We start from the raw sequence: 22,988 nt of genomic DNA on the forward strand, positions 1-22,988 counted from the left end.
AGATAAGCTATCCTTTGAGGGGATATTCTAACAGGAGATGTCTCTAAAAGATGTTTTCTGATTTGATGTATATGGACATTCATTGGAGAAATGTGTATCAATAATGTTTAGGAAAAGAAGATAAAGTGCAGCTCTTGAAGAAAATATCCTTGATGATTGAGATTATGAGTATCCTTCTATATCAAGAGGGAGCCTAACATTTTTATTAGCTCAACAACCTTTGATAAAGAGAGGGAGAAGATAGAGGATATGTTTTAGTTAAATTTTGATAATCTTGGTCATATTAATTTAAAAGGAGTAGACTATTCTTAGATGGTTTCTCTTCTGATTAGAAAACTATAGAAGTTAAAGGACTATGATTCATTGGATGAAGTTCCATGTGTGTAGGTTGAAAGGTGTTATGTGAATATCTAGACTATGACATTCCTAGATAGATGGATACTTTTTAAACCAAGAAGCATGACACAACTTACTGCTAGAGAGGTCTGAAGGATGATATTAGATTCAAAGGGCATTAGATACTTCATTAGAGAAAATCTTTTACTAAGAGGTAAAAAAAATTAATTTAGATTAGAGGGAGTTTGAGCTCGTGTAAACTCTTGATGTCATGTGTGTGATTGCATGATTTTATTTGGCCTATGCCACTATATACATCATGAGGAAGTGATGAAAATGGTTATCACTTGTATGTGTAGAAGTTATTGGAAGGTGATGTTCTTACAATAACTTAAGTCATGATATATATTTTGTGTAAATGTTGAAACAAACCATGATGGACTATATCTTGTAAATCAACAACTAAGTGTTCGATGTCATTCACTTGATTGTCTATGAGTTGTATTTATAGATATATGATAGGTATTTGGTGAACATCATATGTTGATATTGTGTAGGTCATTACCTTATTAATTACTTGATGAATATCATGTGTTCATATTATGATAGGCCAATACTCATGATATCAAACCTTTTATAAGTACATGGTGAATATCATGTGTTGATATTTAGATCAGCCAATACTTATGATATCAAAATGGCAGATATCTTCTAATAAAAAATGTCCTTAAAATATATCATTCCTAATATTACCAATGGTGTAATATTTATTATTTGTTTATCTTCCCCAGCTAAGAGGGAGTGTTAATATTTTTAATCTTTAGTTAGTTAAACCTATGAATAACTATATATGAGATATAATGTGTTCATTGTATATGAGATAAAAGCTTATTATTTATACAAGATAAATTAAGAATGATGTGTGTGTGTGTGTGTGTGTGTGTGCGTGCACGTGCGTGCACGAATGCATGTGTGTATGAATGTATATGTGTATGTATGTATGTATGTATGTATACACACACACACACCTTTTATTATATTAACTATGAAATTAATAAATAGGAATGTCCCATGAAGGGACATGTTTCTTCATAATCTTATACCCGATATAAATACAAGGGAGATTATTGCATTTAAAATATATAGAAATAATAGGCAATAATATTTCATTTGTAACAATCCTTTGATTTTAATGAAAAAAAATGTGATTTTTAACTATTTTTCAAAAACTATCAGAGACACTAAAACTTTCACTTTTTACAATGTGACAACTTTGGAAAACTATTAAAATTTGATATATTGGTATAAAAATATTTGGAAAAAATAAGTATAAATTGCATGATGTCAGCTATCTTTTATTGAAGTTATTTTTTAAAGACTTTTGAGGGCTAATTATATCCCCACCTATATATGTTGGAACATATGCAAAGAATAGAACAAGCATATATTCAGAGAGATTTTTTTCCCCTCAAAGGTAGTTTCCTGAATAACTATGACACTAATTAGGGAATGTACTCTAAATTGGAAATGGAAACCACCCCCCATCACATTTGGACAAGAGATGGATAGAGATATGGAATATATCCCATCTTGTGGAACAAATGGATAAATCAAAGGCTCTTAAAAGAAATGGTACTAAATGGATGTCACCCCCTCCAAATTGGTGGAAACTTAAATTTATAGGATCTAGGAGGAATGGTGCTATAATCGAAGGAGGTTTCATACGCGATGATCAAGAAAATTGCATTAAGGGTTATGTGGGTAACTATGGTAAGATATCTAGCAATGAGGTGGAACTGATGGCACTACTTTGGGGATCAGAGACTGGTGTTGATTTAGGTATTCAAAGACAAGTGGTTGAGGGTTTATCCTTGCTAGTGATTGGTCCCATTAAAGGGGTCCAAAAGATGAGTTGGCATGCCATTACAATTATTAGAGATGATTAGATATTATTAAATAGTTTTGTTGATACCACCATCCATAATGTATACCATAAGGGAAACCAAGTGGTTGATAGCATGACTTAGTACGAGCATGGTATCATTAATAAATAGACTTGGGAAAGGAAGTACAAATTATCAATGATGATTTTATCACTTATGCATAAAGAAAAATATTTAATATAATGATGGCTATTTTAAATGAATACATTGTAGGAGGCAGATTTAAAATGGTTCATCACAAGGAAGGGGATTTTATTATGATGATTTTAATTTGGATAATTTTTTAATAAATACCAAAATCATCCTTCTTTATAGGAAGTATGGGTTCGTAAGCCAAGGTAAGATTTGGAGTGATTTTCTTCAATCCCAAAGGATGAGATTTTCCAATTCTTGATGGTCATTTTTATGGACAAGTTACAGAAAGGAGATGAGGTGGAAAATGGTGAATATGTTTTATTCCTTTTTCTCATGTGATAAACCCAAGTATTTTCAAAATACCAAAGTCCTCAATATTAATGACTATTACACTATAAAGAAAATGTATTTTCTTTGGTTCTCCTCACATTTCACCTATTTTTTGGTTGTGTTAATGATGATATGATGAAAGGTGTGGATGATTTGGTGATCCAGCTTGGAGACAATGAAGCCATAGAGTGTGGCAATGCTCATATTGAGAAAACAAGGATTGAGGAAGTTATCAAGAAGGATAAAGCTACTTGTATCTACCCATGGGAAGGGGGTTTGATTCCTTTCATGGAATCCATTGGGGTCATGATAAAAGGTTCTCCTACCAATTTTTTGATTCTTGGAAGAATTATTAGGTGATAATGAACATGATTTTTTTTAAATTTATTGAGGAGTTCATCACAAATTGCACTAGCATGGCCCTAGAAGGAAAGAATTGGAGAAAACAAGTGAGGTCTGCATATGAAACAAGCTTGAGGATTATTTTTAGATCTAAGGGTTAGTGCAAGAAGTTGGGTCTCACTTTTGGCAAAAAAGTGGAAGTGTTTTTCCTATTTTTGAAATTTCTTATTAACTGATGTCAAAATTTAAGGTATTTAGAGATTGAATATAAAAAAGAAAACTCTTGAAATAATATTTTTAGTGTTCAGAATCTAGTTTTTGAATATGTAATTTATTTGTGTACCCATATGATATATTATTTTTTTGGTATGGATCTTTAAAACCCACTTTTTCAAAATGTGTGTTTTAGGACCATACCATGCTCATGTACAGACACCATAATTTGACACAAATAAATGAATTTTTGCAAATCCTTTTAAAGAGAGTTACCTAATACACCTAAGATTGATGAGAATATTTTTCCTTAATTTTTTATTGAATAATTTATTTTTATTAATTATTAATTGGCTATAAAGGTAAATTTTAAAACCTCTCGTGTTTGGACCACATAATTTGATCAAAAGCTCACTTTTTTCAGAAAAAAAAAATTAACATCAAAAGAATCATATGTAGATTGATGACATATAACTTAATTTAAGAAAAACTATAAAATAAAAAAGTTATTAAAGTTTTAGTGAATGTCACTTTTTAATGTTTAGGAGATAGTTTTGATTAATAAATAATGGAAAAATAGCAAATAAACTAATAACACTATAAAATTTATATTTTTGGAATTAGAATAGTAAGACCTATAATGGGTTTTTGTCTCATCAAAAAATTCAATGGGGATGACTATAAAAAAAATTATGACAATACCAGAAATTGTCGATTAAATGCCTTAGAAAAAAATAGATCATAAAGGCATGGCTTGGTGGGACCAAGCCTATGCCATGCCTTTCCCAAAGGCAAAATCCCATGCAAAAGTCGAGTGCCATACCAAATTCTCTCTCATGTCTCAAGAATCGGGCACCTAATTTGTAATTCAAAAATTGGGTGCTCGAATTCTTTCAACCATTGTACCCGATTATTAAAAAATTGGGTACCCAATTCTTTTTAAAATCAAGCACCCAATTTATAAATGGGTACTCAATTTTTAAAGAATCAAGTACCCAATTTTTAACCAATCAGGTACTCATTTCTAATGTACTTGTTGGGCCCCAAAAGCTACACCATAGACCAAGTTTCAATTATTGAAATGATTGAATAACAGTTTCGATCTGCAACAGTGAATTCTATCATGCTTATTCTATTTTTTTGTCCTCTTATAAAATTTGCAAGCTACTGATTCAAATTCAAAATTGGTGCAAACATGGGATCAAAACAACAAAGAAAGAAGAAAGAAAAAGTTCTGATAGATGAGGAGATTGCAGCAAATAAAGAGAATGAAGCATGATGTCAATGAGAAAGAAGACAGAGAATTAGAGACTTGAACAATGTTTCAAAGGAGCGAGACATTGAGGATACCATGATGGATGAAGAGGTCAAAGAAGAGAACCCAATATAAGAAAATTCAGGTGCACATTCTAATCATGCATTCAATATAGGTGTGTCTCCAAATTCTCAAATTTTCTCTCGTGATGAAATTGGTGATTTTTTAGAACCAAGTTACGATTTAAATGATTTAGATTTTCTTCATGAGAAGCAATTTTCAAATGATCATGCACAAAAAACTCCAATTGAAATGCATGCCCTGAAAGAAATACCATGAAAATTTGAAAATGATATTCAAATCCCAAATAACAATGTAAATAGTAAAGTGTCTAAAAATAAAAATTGCATGAATGTAGAAATAGAAACACCAACTACTGAACAAACATGTTAGAATGATAGTAAAGTGTCTAAACATAATTTTCATATTCCTAATGACGTGTTAGATAATATTGAGGGATTGGTTTCATGGAGACAAATTAGGACACATGCTAATAGATTGTATAGGCATTTTTTTTATAATAAGAAATTTGGGTTTCAATGTCAGTTAATGTTGCAACTAATTAAAATGTCTAAAATGAAAAAAGTAATAAGAAGGTTGGGAATGTATGGAAAATCCAAGAATAAAAATGAGTCTATAAAACAAGTTGTATCCACTGTTGCTAGTGCCTTTGATGTTATCGGAAAGAGAAGTTGGTCTAAAGATAAGAATGTAGCACAACGAGCAATAACAATAGCTTTAGTTAACAAATCAACATCTAAAAAAAGATTAATTATTAACATAAGTGGATATCTTAATGTGAATCATAAGACTTTAGAAAGAGCTGTAAAGAGAAGGGTTAACTTTGAATGTGATCTAGAAAATATTTTATGGACTTCTAGTGGTAGACTCCCAAGATGTGATATGAAACTTACTAGTGAAGTCAAAAGTTTGATTAAATATTTTTGGCATGATAATACAAGAGTATCACCTAATTCAAGAAATGTTCTTAAATTGAGAATTGGGTCAAAAATACATGATCCACATCCTAAACACCTTTTGGGCATGACTCAAATTGAATTGTTTAAAAAATTTGTAGATGGTTAGGTATTAAATATTACCATTAGTCAAAGATCTTTTGAAAAGTGTAAACCATGGTATGTAACGATTAACAAGGAAAGAATCACATGTTGTTGTAAAACTCATATTCAATTTTGTTACCATTATGATGTATTTTGATCTATACATGGTACCATGCATAGTAAAGAGATGTTGCAGGAATGTGGTATAAAAATACCACCTCAAACTATAAAAGACTTCATATCAAGTTTATTTTGTAAGCCACCTAATGATCAATACTTTCTTTTCAATGCATGTCTTTTTGGTATATGTGATATCTATGGCAATCTTTCTTTGTTAGATGAATGTTTGCATGAAAATGCTTTGACTACTTTTGCACAACAATTAGTTGAGGTAAAAAGATTCAAAACTATTGAATATCCATTGAAGGATGGGAAGATTGGAAGAAGGTGTGATCTAGTTATAGATAAAGATAGTTGTCATGCATTTATAGATGAGTTTAAGAGTGTGATCATACCAAAATATGTTAAACACTCTCAATATTCTAGATGGCTTGATGGACAATTTTGCATATGTAAGAATACATTTCCAATTGGTACTATACTTTCAGTTGTTGACTTTGTAGAGAACTACATGCTTGCATCGCAAGAAGAGGTGCAACCACAATATTACAATTCAGTGCAAGTAACAATTTATGTTCATATAGTTTATAGGCATGCACTTGATAGTATAAAGGAGGATTGAAAAATATTGAGAGAGTACCATTTTTATATAAGTGATAATAAACTCCATTCATCTAAGTTTTTCAAATATTTTTTCAAGGTCTTTTATGATAATTTAAAAGAGAGATAAATTCAAATGACACAACATTGGATATGGTTAGATAATTATAGAAGACAATTTAAGAATGCTAGAATGTTCTATTGGTTGAGTAGGACACATAGGTAAACTAACATCCAACATGTGTGGAGTTTTTTTGAGGCTAGACATGGTAAAGGAGAAGATGATGGTGTTGGTGCATGCGTGAAGAGAGCCCTTAGTAGAGAGCAACTAAAATTTGAGGAAAAAGCTAAATTCAAAAATGCAATTGAGATTGTTGAATGGTGTAACAAATATTTATACGTGCAAGATCAAGTCAAAACTCTACAATCAAACATTTCTTCTACCTAGTTGAAGAAAATAATAATCCTTCAAGATATGACTGTGATACAATTACTAGGTCAGCTAAATGGCATTCATTTAGGAGTTTAGATTCTAACACTTGGACTATATGGACTAGGGAGCTTTCTTATTTTTGTCAATTTTGTCTTTTAGGTGAATGGGAAGAATGTGAGAATATAGAATGGGTTGAAGATTGGCAACAAAGATCATTAGCACCTACTGACATGCATTTTGAAGATGATATAGTAAATGGAGGCCAGAATGTTACTTTTGCATTAGAAGACTATGATCGTATTTTAGACCTCATAGAACCTAGTATGCACAATTTAATTAGATTTTTTTGTGATCTCATGCTTCAATTTATATAATTTTCATATGTACACTCATGTGATTAAAGTGTTTCTATACTTTATCTTATCTTATAGGACATGTTTATGTTGTTATTGCACCTAGTGATAATGATGAATAGACTGAGTATTGGCTAGCTAGATGTGTGGAACCTAATAAAAAATTGACATGTCATCAAGTAGACAATGATGGTTTTGAGTATCCAATTGGGTCTGTCATTGTAGCTAGCACCTGGCTACGTAGATACCTAACAAGAAGAAATTGTTTGCCAACATTTGAAGACTACCAAACTGAAAAGAAGATTTTACACTATTCTCATTTGGTTGTGGCAACAAATATCAAATTAGAAAGATACAAAGGGAGACCCGCCAATAAGGTATTATGGACAATTTCAATGGATGAGAATGAGACAATCATAGATGCATTGCAAAAAAGAGAGGATGCAGATGGTACAGTGGGATGACTACATTTAAATCAAACACATGTAAGTTTTTTCATTATTGTATTATTTTTATATATATGTATTTATATAATTTAATTACATATATGTTTGTGTTGTCAATACCAATTTAGAGAACTTATATATACCTCTTATTTAGGTCTCAATTATAATTTATGGAAATTTGAATGTTAAAGTGGATCGAACATCAACATCTTGTGCAATTTCACATAGTAAGTACATAAAAATTACACATATTTACATAGTTCAGATACCTTGAATATTAATTTACGTGTTTATTAACATGTGTTTTTGTTTTACAATTTTATTTTACAAGACCTCGTTTGAAGAGATGTGTTGAACCAATTTTATGTTTTGAGTTCACTTCTATAAATATATCATTGACATTGTCTTACATATATTGTGAAATATGTTGTACAAACTAATTCAAAAATGAGAGTTTACTTCTATTTGAAAGTTAAAGGTATGCACTTGATAAATTATAAATTAATTGTCAATTTAAGTAATGACCTATTTTGTTCCATTACTTTTACATTCAAGCATGTTTAAATTAATATTTGTTTGAAGTTTCAAATTACTATTGATTGTAATATTAAAAACAAGTCACTTGTACATGATAATTTAAAGATCATTACTCATTGTATTCATTGTATTGATTATATCTTACATTACCAAACAACACATTAAGATCACTTATGATGCATTGTTAGGTATGTTATCCATACATGTGTGTCTTAGGGGGACATGGGATTCCTAATAGGTCATAATAATTTCTATATGTTTTAATAAGTCTTAATATGTTTAATAGCACATAATACGTATTATTAGGTGATAATGAGTCTTAAATTACCAAACAACACATTAATATCACTTATGATACATTGTTAGGTACGTTATCCATGCATGTGTGTCTTAAGGGGAGGTAGGAGTCCTAATAGGCCATTATATCTATTATAGGTTATGATAGGTATTCATATGTTTACTACCACATAATAGGTCTTATTAGGTAATAATGACTTTTACATTACCAAACAACACATTAATATCACTTATGATACATTTTTAGGTACGTAATGAGTCTTACATTACCAAACAACACATTAATATCACTTATGATACATTGTTAGGTACGTTATCCATGCATGTGTGTCTTAAGGGGAGGTAGGAGTCCTAATAGGCCATTATGTCTGTTATAGGTTATGATAGGTATTCATATGTTTACTACCACATAATAGGTCTTATTAGGTAATAATGACTTTTACATTACCAAACAACACATTAATATCACTTATGATACATTGTTAGGTACGTTATCCATATATGTATGTCTTAAGGGGACATAGGAGTCCTAATAGGTCATTATGTCTATTATAAGTTATGATAGGTATTCATATGTTTACCAACACATAATAGGTATTGTTAGATGATGACGAGTCTTACATTACCAAACAACACATTAAGATCATGAATGATACATTGTTAGGTACATTGTCAATACATTTTTTAATCTAGTAGGTCAATTTTATTTGTATGAATCTCAATGCATAAATTTGATGTGATATTTATCCAATAATTCTCTATAGATAGTTAAAATTATTGTTCATCTTGCATATATACTTACAAAGTGTGTCATTTGTTCATGAATAAAATATGTCAAAATAAAGAAAATGGTTTGAATATACTTAAAACATGATGAAACATAATAATATATACTACATACACAAGCATGATAAGAATTCATAAAAAATAGTACATGGTTTAACATACATCATAACATGATCTATGAAGTGAAAAAATACATGATCTAACATATAGTTTTAATTGTCCTAACACAAAGTGTATACATCATAAACAAAATACATCATAAAAATACAATCTACAAGTGCCAACAAGACCTAATATATCTGATCAAATGTTCTCTTTACTCCATGTGAAGAGGACTCAGATAGATCATCATGTGTAATATGAGTCATCTCGTCATATCAGACACCCTGTGAGGTAGATGGATCACCTTGTGTAACATGAGGCACGTCTCACCATGTACATGCTTAATTGAAATGGGTTTCAAGATCTAGATTGAAAATAAATCAAATATTCACTACATAATAAATTAAATACCACATGAGATGGGTGTCCCTCAATAACGAGAGGAGGCGCACTATGAAAACTGCCAAATGCAACAGTGGTGAGGTCCTGTAATTTACAATACATACATTTTTTAAATTTGATTTTAGAGCATAATGAACTATACATTATGTACATAAATCACAATACTGACCTCAAATGATGATGTAGGTACCTCCATCTAGCTAAGTCCTGTGCTCTCAGCAACACTCATGGTGACATACTCCTAAAATTATGGATACATAAACGTTTAGTCAAAATTAAATATACATGAATAATTACAAAGTACATAATTTTTACACTACATTTTTTATACACTATAAATTTAACATGCGTGTGTGTGTGTGTGTGTCTATATATATATATATATAATACCTAAGTGGTAGCCAATGTCACAGATGTGTATGCTAGCATGATACTCATAAGATAGAGTCGAAAATAGACTATACCGAGGCTTGTATGGATGAGTATGATATGGCTCCTATTCATAAAATCAAAAAACATAAAATATATATACGTGTGAGTCAAAATTGTTCATATTATAAGTTAATAATAATTTACATACATAAAAATAATACAAATTATTTTTCTTCGGTCAAAAGTTCATACTGCATGTATTTGAGGCTGTGCCTCAGTGGTAACTGGAGTAGGACCTGTACTAACATCAATCTGTGTAGATGCAGACAATCCCTACAAAATCAAATAAAAAGAACATATGAGCACATGTTATTAAATTCAAGTTGGAATATACATTTTTACAATGTAATTCAAAGTGCATACCGTATAAGGGAAGCCAATGTCTGTAGGTCTCAGAAAAAGAGTATACTGCCTCCTAGGAGGAACAGTATCATCCCTCCTCTGTTATTTCAAAAGTACAAATTAATATGGTTAATACAATTACACATGTATGTAGAAAGTAAATAGTTATGTGTACTTTATATTTATATTAAAATTAAAATTTTACCTACTGCTCTTGACTCTCTCCAAGCTCTCCCTGCTACATGAGGTCAACAAATGATGATACGTCTATCTCATCACTACCATCACCATGGACAGCATATATATCATCATCAAAATATGCACCCTCAGCATAATGGCCATCGTGTGTTGCATTAGGATTGCTCTAGGGACCTGTGCATATGCCTCCATAGCTAGCACAAACATTTCCAAGTGGAGGAGCATGTACTTCCTACATCCACTACTATACTAAATTTCCTGAAAGGGCACTCAAATGGGTAAGAGAAAATGAAACTACTTAATGATGGTGAGGAGTATGCACAACAAGCATAGGAAGAGGTACAAGGGGCTCAAATTGCTTATAGTTTCTTATTCTATCACTCAGCTTTGCCCTAGGCCTATCCCGAGGCATCCCTCTACCAACCCACTAAAATGCTTTCATATCAAAATAGTTGGGTTTCAAACCCAACTCAAACTAAGCCCATAAATTCCTAAGGAAGTGCATGGGCACCTCATGGTTAGCATGTGGTGGATGGTCAAATACCATCCACCACTGCTCCCAAAAATGTGCTGCTATACGTGGATGTGCACACCACCTAATGGAAATGCAAGGCTTCTTCTCATTAATTTATTCACCCATCTTAGGGTTTACAAAATAATGTTTAAAATTTCCTTTACCTATATGCAGGTTATAAACCTATCTATATGATAAGCCATTAGAGTAGAAGGCATGCATGCTTTCCCTCCATGATCTAAATGAATCAATGTCTGAATCAAAATGATGGATGGAGTCAATCACACCTTGCATGCTATCTGCAAGGCGTAGTAGGTGAGGGGGGGGGGGGGGGGGGGTGCCTCTCACATGAGATAGCCTCTATATCACAAATGAGGTCATTGAGGTTATGCCTCATGGTCTCACGGAGCTCATCTACGGTGGGTGGTGGAGGTGTGGGTGGAGGTGGAGGTGGAGGTGGAGGTGGAGGTGGAGGTGGAGATGGAGGGGGTGAAGGCGAGGGTGTGGGAGGGGGAGGGGGTGGTAGTGGGTCCATCAAATATAATCTTCATATATTTTTAAACAACATAAAACATGAAAAAAATACTATTTAATAAAATTTAAATCTAAAATTTATCAATTAGATCTATATAAATGTGCATATCTCTATTAAAATCATATCAATTAAATAAATAAAGTTAAACACTTAAGTCAAATTAAATATTAAATACTGAATTTTTAAGTCTAATCATAAAATAATACTCCAAAAAACTATATCTAGGTTAGTTCAAGGCTTCTTTTCTTAAAATAGGAGCCACCAAGCTAATTTTTCTTTTATGTACACTTATTTTGTTGCACTAGGGGATTGTATGAACTCATTATGGATTATATGTTCATCTCGGGATGAAAAAAAGTTAAGATTATTGCAAGGTTATGGTTTACAATTTTGTTATGTTAAAGGTTTTCATGATCACTAAGCTTGAGATTATTATAATGATTATGGTCCTTTAATGTTAGGGAACTTACCTAGGATTATGGTTTTAGTTAGAATTTAGGTTTCAGATATTTATTATAGTCCTATTGTTTATAGGATATATAATAGATGGCGTTAGGATGAAAGTTAAGGTTACAATTAGAATGAAAGCTTAGAGATAGAATTATGATTTGATTAAAAATTATTTATGATTCTAGTTTGAATCCTAAATATTATCCACTTTCTAATGCAAACTATAAGTGTAGATCATGTCACGTAATGAACTAATACATGTGAACCCTATCCCTAACCATATAATAATCCTAATTCTAATCATAACCGATAATTCATTACCTTATGAAGCTTTGGCAATCCATTTTATTACCAGAGTAATCCCTTGAATTTTCTTTATGTGAACTACTCCTGGTAGCATGATTCTTCATATTTCCTTTTCCATGTGACCAAAAAATGTTCCTAATAGATTTATATAGAAGACCAAACTGATTTAAATAAAATAAGTAGGAAGAAGAGAAGTACACCCAATATGAGGAGAGAATATTTTAACATACTTGAATTCTACCAAGCAAAGTGAGATAATTAGAGTTCCAGTTGTTGAGTTTTCCAAAGATTTTCTTGTCGATATAAAGAGACATTTTATTCATATGTTAGGGTTTACTACAAATGGAATCCCTAGGTACCTAACCACTTAATTATGACATCTCCATCCAATACCATATTTACTACACAAGTTCAGGGACTTAATATTTAGCCCCAATAAGATAGATGTAGAGACATAAATCTTACTACCCAATACAAAGAAAAGAGGTCCAAGTTGATCATTAAATGACTTGTGCTGCACTCTTCCAGCTTAAAAAGAATACAAATATTATCAACAAACTATATGTTAGATATTTATTAATTATTTGGAGAGTAGATCCTCTAACTTTTAGAGACAACTGGTTATCTCTATGGAGATAATGTAATGATGTTGGAAAAATGATACATTTGTCATTAGTTACAACACTTATTTGATTCTAAATTCTTATCGAGTTTATCACTCAGTTTATAGTTCATACCGAGCATTCGTTGGTTACCAAGTATGTTCAGCAGTATTTACCGAGTCAGGAAGGTAAACAAAGGTTTTAGTGTTTACCGAGTTAGAAAGGTAAATGAAGGTTTTTGGTGTTTACCGAGTCAAGAAAGTAAACGAAGGTTTTAATGTTTACCGAGTTAGATAGGTAAATGAAGGATTTAATGCTTACCGAGTCAGATAGGTAAACGAAGGATTTAGTGTTTACCGAGTCAGGAAGGTAAACAAAGGATTTAGTATTTACCGAGTCAGGAAGGTAAATGAAGGCTTCAGTGATTACTAAGACAGAAAGGTAAAGGAATTATACAATGCTTACCAAGTGAATCGAAGGAGTTAGTTTCTACCGAGTGACACAATGTTTACCGAGTCACCAGTGGTTACCAAGTCCCAAGCTACTCAGAGTGATTAGTATGGACCGAGCCCCTACTTCTACCGAGTACATGATGATGTCGTGTAATGTAGTGGATGCCGAGTGTTAGAAGGTCACCGAGTGAGTTTGAGGAACCTGAGTTTTCTACTATCTGGCCGACTCAGTAATGTTTTGTCCACTTGTATTTGGCCGACCTTGTTGCTGTAAATATTGGAATGGTATATAGGTAATGTATTGTGCCATTTGCAAGAAAATATAGATATGATGAAGAGAAGTAATTGTGAAGTAAGAACGAATTGAAAGAGAATCAACAGCGGAGTATTCAACAAGGTTATCAAGGAGCAGCAAAGGTATATCCATCACATCAAGTGATCAGTACATAAGATCTAATCAGCAAACCAGTTGCAAGCAGATCCACTGCTTCATCCTAACAGGTGAATCAGTTTTGTAAATCCTTTAACAGGGTAGACTTAACAGTCTTTTGTAAATCTCCTAACAGAGTGCATACTTCATTGTATGTTTGTAAATCCTCTAACAAGGTGGATCTAGCAGTCCTACTTGCTCCTAACAAGGCAGATCACCAGAAGTGATCACTGTAAGCCTTAACCGGCCAACTTTATACTGCAGTATTGAAGTTTTGTGGACATCATCCCCACCCCAGTTTTACTTTCAATTTGAAAGGTTTCTAGGTCACCAAATCAGTGTGTTAATCTTTTTCATGCATACAGTAAAGTAGATGAATGAATGGTAAATTTGTTATTATGCTGAATTGGTTTAAATTTTAAAGCTTACTGATTCACCCCTCCCCTCTCTGTAACTTTGTTAATCCTGAATATTTCCAACAATTGGTATCAGAGCTTTGTGGTTCTCAGGACAGAGCTTGACAGCTTGAGCAAAGATCAAGGACAATGGAGATATTCAGACTTGACAAAACTATTGAGAATGAGAAGCTAGATTTGGAGATGGCCATGGTTCAACTCAAAGAAGCAAAGGAACATGTTTCTCAATCCCTAAAAAGAAGAAAGGAACTTGCAAGACAAATAAATGACCATTTTTATGTTGAAGAAAGGATTGAAGATTTTTTACCATCAAGTAATACAGAAGAAGCTGACAAAGCAATCAAAGAACTTCTAGAAAAGAATGGATCACTGCAAGAAGAGGTAAGAAAGCTTAAAAAAGAGCAAGAAATACAGTCAATCAGGCTATGTGAATTTTTGGAACAAAGAAACAAAGCACAAGAAGAATTGGAAGATAGAAGTCATGAAACTCAAAATCAATCCCTTGAACATGAAGATCTAGCAGATCAACTATCCAATGCAAATGAAGAAATCAGGATTCTCAGAGCACAAAATGAAAGTCTACAGAATGACTTAAGAACTGAAAGAAAAATCAATGAAAGCTTGGAAAATGATCTAAATATTGAAAAGCAAGTCAATGAAAGGATGATGAAATCTCAAGCAGACATGAGTCAATTGAATCAGCAAAATGAGCAGAATTTTTATAAGCAAAAGGGTAAAGCTGGTCTTGGATACAAGGAAGAAGGTGAATCTTCTGAACAAGGTACCCAAAGGAATCAAAGACCCACTTGTAATCATTGTGGCAAGATAGGTCATACATCTAACAAATGTTGGAGTAATGGTAAAGGTAAATTCAATGGCAAATGTTTCAATTGCAATCAGCATGGTCACAAAGCCAATGAATGCAAGGAGAAACCAAAGTTTGAAGGCAAGTGTCACAAATGCAAGAAACAAGGACATAAGGCATCTAAATGTAGATCAAAATCACTCAATCCAGCAGAACAAATTGTCAAAGCAATATTTGGTTGGGATTACAATACTTGGTGTAGATGTCACTATTGTGGAGAATATGGACACATAGGAACAAACTGTAGAAGGCATCACCTAAGGAAGAAAGATACAACCATAAGATGCTATACTTGCACTGAACTTGGTCATATAGCCAAGAATTGCATGAATATAGGAAAGGTTGAAGATGAAAAGAAAACTAGAGCTGATAATATTCGAAAGAAAATGAAACAACAGTGGATTCCTAAGTCTACCGAGCAAGAAAATTCAAATGATGGAAATGTCGCTCTAAGAATGGGTGACTCCACCATTCCTAATTAGACTTATCAAGAAGGATAAGGGACTGCATCCTCAATCCATATCCTAAGTAGTTCCAGAAAGAAGGAGTGGAAATGATAAATCAGTATTGCAGATACAAGTCATAATTCACAGTGTTGCATCTACCAAGTAAGGTTGATTTTTAGACTTTACCGAGCTTGGTCGGGAAGATAAGAAAGTTTTGTGTGTTCACCAAGTTGCAAGGTTTACCGAGTAAGTCGGTGACCATTTATAAAACCCTAATTCTTAGCTAACTTTGTACCTGAGCATTAATGATAGGATTTTGATCAAAAAGGGCAGAATTTGATCTCATATTTCATCATGAATTCAGAGTTCATAGAGCAAATATATTTTCAAGTGCATCCAAGTGATTCCAAGTGATTTGAAGCAATTTTACAGCAAAGAAATTGTGTTATGAAATCATTCTCTCACCGAGTAGCAATGGCATCCACAAGCACCAGTGGCAGCAAGGCAAAGAAAGGTTCTGAAATGCTTGTGAAGGGAGTCGAATGGAAGGCGCCCAATTTCAAAATTGTTCCTGCCATCGCTAAATCACTCGACCCGCATGGAGCTCAATCACAGATCCCTCCAAAGGTACTTCTAATCAATGATATTTGTACTCATTTCAAGTGTACTGTGCAAGAAATAGGGACACTAGATATGGATAGTACCCTAGCCGAGTTATGCGTGGATGGAACCCTAAAACCCAAGTTCAAACATTTGGAAACCAAAGGTTTAACCCATATCCCGCATCTGCCAAGGAGTTTCCAAGTAAAATGGGTAAAGTATATCTTAAGCTGTGTGCATAATGGAAAATTGTGGTTAGAACAACCCATCCTCATAACAAAGAAGATGATCCACAAGATCACGGGCTTACCAATATTGACCAAAGCCAAAACCACCAAAACCCTAGGTCGAGATGACCTCCAGAAATTAACCCAAGCTAAATGGGATGGCAAAGGTTTAAAGCTCAACAATCTTTCAGATATAGAACTAAAATTTGGTATTTGTGTTATTGCATACAAACTATATAGTTCTAGCAGGCTGAATAGTGTACCTTGTGAGGCTGTAGATTTGGCATATAAGATTGTAAAGAAAAATATGGAGTTTGACCTAGCTGATGTGCTATTAAAAAAATTGAATAAAAACATGGATAGCATAAGGACTGCAAAGACAAACCCTTGTAAATTTGGCTCTTTGCTAGTTTGTTTATTTTTCTATGTACGGAAATTCTTTCCATCTAAGGGTGCAGTTGTATGGAGGAAAGATACTCCAATTTTGTATCAAATAAACGAATTCATAGAAGAAATGGGTATGAATTTTGATAAGGCAATGGATAATTATTTTGAAGATTTCAAGGAAAGGATGAACAACAGGTTCAGGATACCTCCAAAACTTGTTGAAGAGTATAAGGATGATGTTTGTTTCATGGTTGACTGTGACAGAGTCTACATCTAGGTAGTCAAACTCCGAGTGGCATGGGTAAAACCATTGCCCTATGAGCTAAATATTGATGATGCCAGAGATATCATTGAGGCACTGGTAAATGAACCAGTGGATCCCAAGTTGCCTACATTTGGAACCTATGAAGAGGGAAAGGTTAGAATAGAGCTTGAAATCAAGCTTCCTCAAGCAATCTCTAAAGGCAGGAGAAAGATAGAAAAGCTAAAAGTTGATACTGGACCTCTCATGATAACAGAAGGGAGAGGAGAAGATGAAGAAAAGGAAGAAGAAGAGCCTCAACAAAAGAAAGGTAAGGTGACTGTCACCAAACCTACAAAACAAACCACTACAGTATTCTCAAGGAGAACAAGATAGGGAAAGAAGGAACCGGTATTTGTTAAGCCTCCACTCACCTTTGAAGCAAGACTAAAGCAATTAGATGAAGGAGGTAGCTTCAAAAAATTCAAAGCATTAAAGTTCAAAACCAAAACAGAACAGGAGAAAATGCAGATTGAGGATCTGGTACTGAAAAAAATGGGAAAATGGAAATACTTCCTGGACCAGATAGCCTCTCAGATCTCCAAAGAGCTATTGGAAAGATTGCAACCAAGATGGGAAGCTACAACAAAAAATGTCAAAGACATTTATGAGCAAACCCTGAGGAATCTCCTGCCAAATATCTCTAATGCTGAAGTGAAGAAATCTCTGAAAGATCACGAAGGCAATATGATGATTAGATTCCACACTTGTTTGATACTTGTCAAAGATATTGAGCATGTGGTAAATGATGCTACAAACATGTGGAAAAACATCTATCATCTACACAAACCCAGTGAGGATACTGTTGAAATCACGGACAATGACAACAGTGATGATAATGATGATGGTGATGAGGGTGATGACATTGAAGAAATACCAGAAGACCTGCAATCAATAATGTTAGAAGTTGAAGAAGAAGCTAGAAAAGAAATTGAGGAAGAAGAAGCTAAAAGAGAAATGGAGGAAGAAGCAGCCTCTACTGGTGAGATTGTGAGCTCAATAGCCTCATCAATTGATCAATCTCCACCTGTCTCCTCTCAGCTCCAGGTTTCTGCAATGCAAGTGCCAAGCACTTCATCTACCGAGCTAGCAGTCACTTCTTCAGTTACCGAGCTTCCAAGCACATCATCAGCCATCGAGTCATCCACTGCAACAGCTACTTCACCGAGTATAGCTCTTCCACCTGCAGTTTGTACAATAAGTCTTCCCAGTTTCTTACCAATTTTATCTTCCTTAGCCACATTGGCCCCAATTTTTGCTCCAGTCAGTTCTCCAACTGTAAATATACTAGTATGTACATCATTTTTGAGTAGTACATCATTTTTGGGAAGTACATCAAGTTTTGATACAGCCAAAACTTCTCTTAGTTTGCCTTTAGTTGGTCCCATTCCAGTTTTGACAGTCAGTCCAGCATCATCAACTATTGTTTCAATTTCAAAGGGCAAAGGTGCAGTCACTGCAGAAAAACCTAAGAGATACATGTTTTCCAGTAAGGCAGTAGATGAAGAAATAGATCTGGATAAGGACATTGTCATTCCTAAGATAGATCTAGATACTACATCAGTTGATAAAATGAGAATGATCAGTCAGCTATAAGAGCAGAAGGCTAGGCAAAAATAGCTCAGGCATGAAAGAGACCAGGAGTATAGTTATTGAAAGTGCTAAAAATATAATAACAGAGGCTATAGGTGTTGAAGTGGATTCATCTCAACACATTTTGTTACAACTAGAAGAAGCGGTGAATAAATTCAATGAAGATATCTCAGGACAAGAAAAATTAATAGAGAAGGCAGAGAAGAAATTTGACAATAAGGTGCTTGAGCACATTGCTCAGCATATTGCATTAAAACAGGTTGAATTAACCTCAATTTTGTCTGACATTGAAAATTCTTTTAATAATGTAACCTCACTTTTTGCAAAACTTTGTGATGTTACCGAGTATACAAAGGAAGTAAAAGAAAAGTTGAATAAAATTGATGCGGATATGAAGGTCAGTGTCCAAATGCTGCAATCTGACCACAGTGCAAGTTCATCCCATCATCTGAGAATCAAATTTTTGTCAGAGAAACAGGCAAAATTACTGAGAGAGGAAGCAAGGATCACGTCTACTCTGATTGACATCCAGAATATGATCCTTCCTGTCATGAACACAATGCAGAAGCACATTGCATATTCAAAAACATTGATCCATGACAATAATTTCTCTGTTGCAGACCATGTGATTGAACTTTCTGCAGAAGTTCAAGTTGCTCTCTCCACATGTAAAATCCTGCAAGACAATTGGGATAAAACTCTGCAACTAATTCTTCAGGTACATTCTGAGTTTATCACACATTTTGGTGTCTCCATGTAAATACATTTTTTATTCTTTGGCATTATTGTCAAAAAGGGGGAGAAAGTAATATATAGAAGAAAATCAGACACAAAAGGGGAGAAGGTAATAAAGTAATAAAAAATAAAGTCATATAACTCATGTAAAAACCTTGTGTATATTGTATGGGGGAGTTATATGTAAGGTAGCACATGTATATTCAGCACAGCAAAATCAAATCAATTTGTCAGATCTTGTATATAAATTTTGGCTCATAAGTGTTTTTGTCACTAATGCCAAATGGGGAGATTGTTGGAAAAATGATACATTTTTCATTAGTTACAACACTTATTTGATTCTAAATGCTTACTGAGTTCATCACTCAGTTTATAGTTCATACCGAGCATTCGTTGGTTACCAAGTATGTTCAGTAGTATTTATCGAGTCAGGAAGGTAAACAAAGGTTTTAGTGTTTACCGAGTCAGAAAGGTAAATGAAGGTTTTTGGTGTTTACCGACTCAAGAAAGTAAACGAAGGTTTTAATGTTTACCGAGTTAGATAGGTAAACGAAGGATTTAATGCTTACCGAGTCAGATAGGTAAACAAAGGATTTAGTGTTTACTGAGTCCAGAAGGTAAACAAAGGATTTAGTATTTACCGAGTCAGGAAGGTAAATGAAGGCTTCAGTGATTACCAAGACAGAAAGGTAAAGGAAGTATACAGTGCTTACCAAGTGAATCGAAGGAGTTAGTTTCTACCGAGTGACACAATGTTTACCGAGTCACCAGTGGTTACCAAGTCCCAAGCTACTCAGAGTGATTAGTATGGACCGAGCCCCTACCTCTACCGAGTACATGACGATGTCGTGTAATGTAGTGGATGCTGAGTGTCAGAAGGTCACCGAGTGAGTTTGAGGAACCTGAGTTTTCTACTATCTGGCCGACTCAGTAATGTTTTGTCCACTTGTATTTGGCTAACCTTGTTGCTGTAAATATTGGAATGGTATATAGGTAATGTATTGTGCCATTTGCAAGAAAATATAGATATGATGAAGAGAAGTAATAGTGAAGTAAGAAAAAATTGAAAGAGAATCAGCAGCGAAGTATTCAACAAGGTTATAAAGGAGTAGCAAAGGTATATCCATCACATCAAGTGATCAGTACATAAGATCTAATCAGCAAACCAGTTGCAAGCAGATCCACTGCTTCATCCTAATAGGTGAATCAGTTTTGTAAATCCTTTAACAGGGTAGACTTAACACTCTTTTGTAAATCTCCTAACAGAGTGCATACTTCATTGTATGTTTGTAAATCCTCTAACAAGGTGGATCTAGTAGTCCTACTTGCTCCTAACAGGGTAGATCACCAAAAGTGATCACTGTAAGCCTTAACCGGCCAACTTTATATTGCAGTATTGAAATTTCATGGGCATCATCCCCACCCCAGTTTTACTTTCAATTTGAAAGGTTTCTGGGTCACCAAATCAGTGTGTTAATCTTTTTCATGCATACAGTAAAGTAGATGAATGAATGGTAAATTTTTTATTATGCTAAATTGGTTTAAATTTTAAAGCTTACTGATTCACCCCTCCCCTCTCAGTAACTTTGTTAATCCTGAATATTTCTAACAAATGAGTCAACAACAATAAAAAATAAAGAGGATGCAAGAGGAAACCCTTCAATAATTGATCTAGAGAGTCCTAAAAATTATGATGTAACCCCATTAATTTCTCTAATAAAACCCTAACACCAATCATAAGAGAGGACACCATTTGAAAAAATATTGGATGGAATTCTAGGCTTGAAACATCATCATAGTGAAACTCCATTCCACCCTTTTGTAGACATTTTCATAATCAATTACTTGAGCATGCCTACACTATATCCTGGAAATGTTTCCCAATCCAAAGTCTTCCAATAGGTTATCAAGTTCTACGATATGTATAAATATCCTTAACAAAACACTTTTGTGTAGGGTTAATGATCTTGGGTAGGATATCTTCTAGTCTAGAGGATAAGACCTTGGCAAGAATTTTGCATGATATGTATTTAGGAGTGTCCTATCTCTAATTTTTAATGAGATTCTTATCTCCTCTTGGGGATAAATTTTATGAGCCCTCCATTGATTACTTGACCTAAGGATTTCTCATTACTAATTTTTTGGATGGAGGAGTTGATTTATGATAGAAATGGGTTTATTAAGGAATAATGCATCTTCATTAGGAATGATGGTTCTCATTTTATCCCTATCTTCTAAATCATTTTTTTAGCATCATCTTCTAACCAAAACAATTGATAATAAAATTAGGAAAAAGATCTTACTATATATCACTAGGGGATGGGTATTTATTTTTATAGAATAAGGAAATATTTTCTTATGTGGCCTTCCATTCTGCAAAGGCAATAAACATTTAGGCTACCCATACAAGAAAATAGGAAAAAAAAAGGGGAATCTCCAGTCTCGAAAAAATAACTTTTAGGCACTTCCAACCCAAGATAAACAGAAATTAATCCACCCTAACATAATTATCTAGTTAGGGATTGGGGTGTTAGAGTGCTTCAATACCCTCCTAATTAGATATTACATGATGAATACTCACTTAGGATATAAAGGTTTAGGCATCAGTGGAAAGACAAGTTATTCACTTCTTTAGATATATTCTTAGGCATTCAAGGGTGTAGTCTGGGATCCTACTCGCACTGATGTTCCACCTCCACCTCTTGATGGTGAGGGGGGTTAATTAGATGCCTGATTCGTTCAAGTCTCTTCTAATTTTTTTATGATGTATCATTTTGAGACCTTGATATCAATGTTTAATTAGTTTTAGGATTAGGGTTCAATTTGGTTTACTATTTGATTAGGTGTACATTCTTAGATTTCAATTAGGACAAGAGTTCAAAAATTGAATTAAGTTTTAAAGCACTAAATTTGGTTTTAGATATAGAATTATAGTTAGAGCTTTAGATTAAAAACCAATATTAATTCAAAAAAGTTAGTTTTGAATTTTTTTTTAAAGTGTTGAATATATTATTGAGTTATAGTTTAGGGTGATTTGGTTTAGTCTTAAGGTCAACATTTAACTTGGTTCAATCTTAGGGTAACAATTCAATTTGGTTAATTGTTGGGGAAAGGATTCAAGGTTAAATTCAAGGTTTGTACTATTAAGTTGGGATATATAATTAGACATTTATGATCATGGTTTAATTTAATTCGGTTTATAAGTATAATATTAATTAGTTAAGGGCCAGGGTTACCTTTCAATCTAGTTTGATATATTCAATTTGGTTTAGGGTTACCTAGGGGTTAGTTTATTTCAGTGTTAAATATTAAGATATAATGCTTCGATAGCACTCATTTTTTGATATTTTTATTATATCACCCCTATACGTTGATAGTATATGTGATGAATCTTCCTAATATTACT

Source organism: Cupressus sempervirens, chromosome 8, assembly GCF_028749045.1.
Source record: "Cupressus sempervirens isolate cs-2001-9-10 chromosome 8, ASM2874904v1, whole genome shotgun sequence".
Classification (NCBI taxonomy): domain Eukaryota; kingdom Viridiplantae; phylum Streptophyta; class Pinopsida; order Cupressales; family Cupressaceae; genus Cupressus; species Cupressus sempervirens.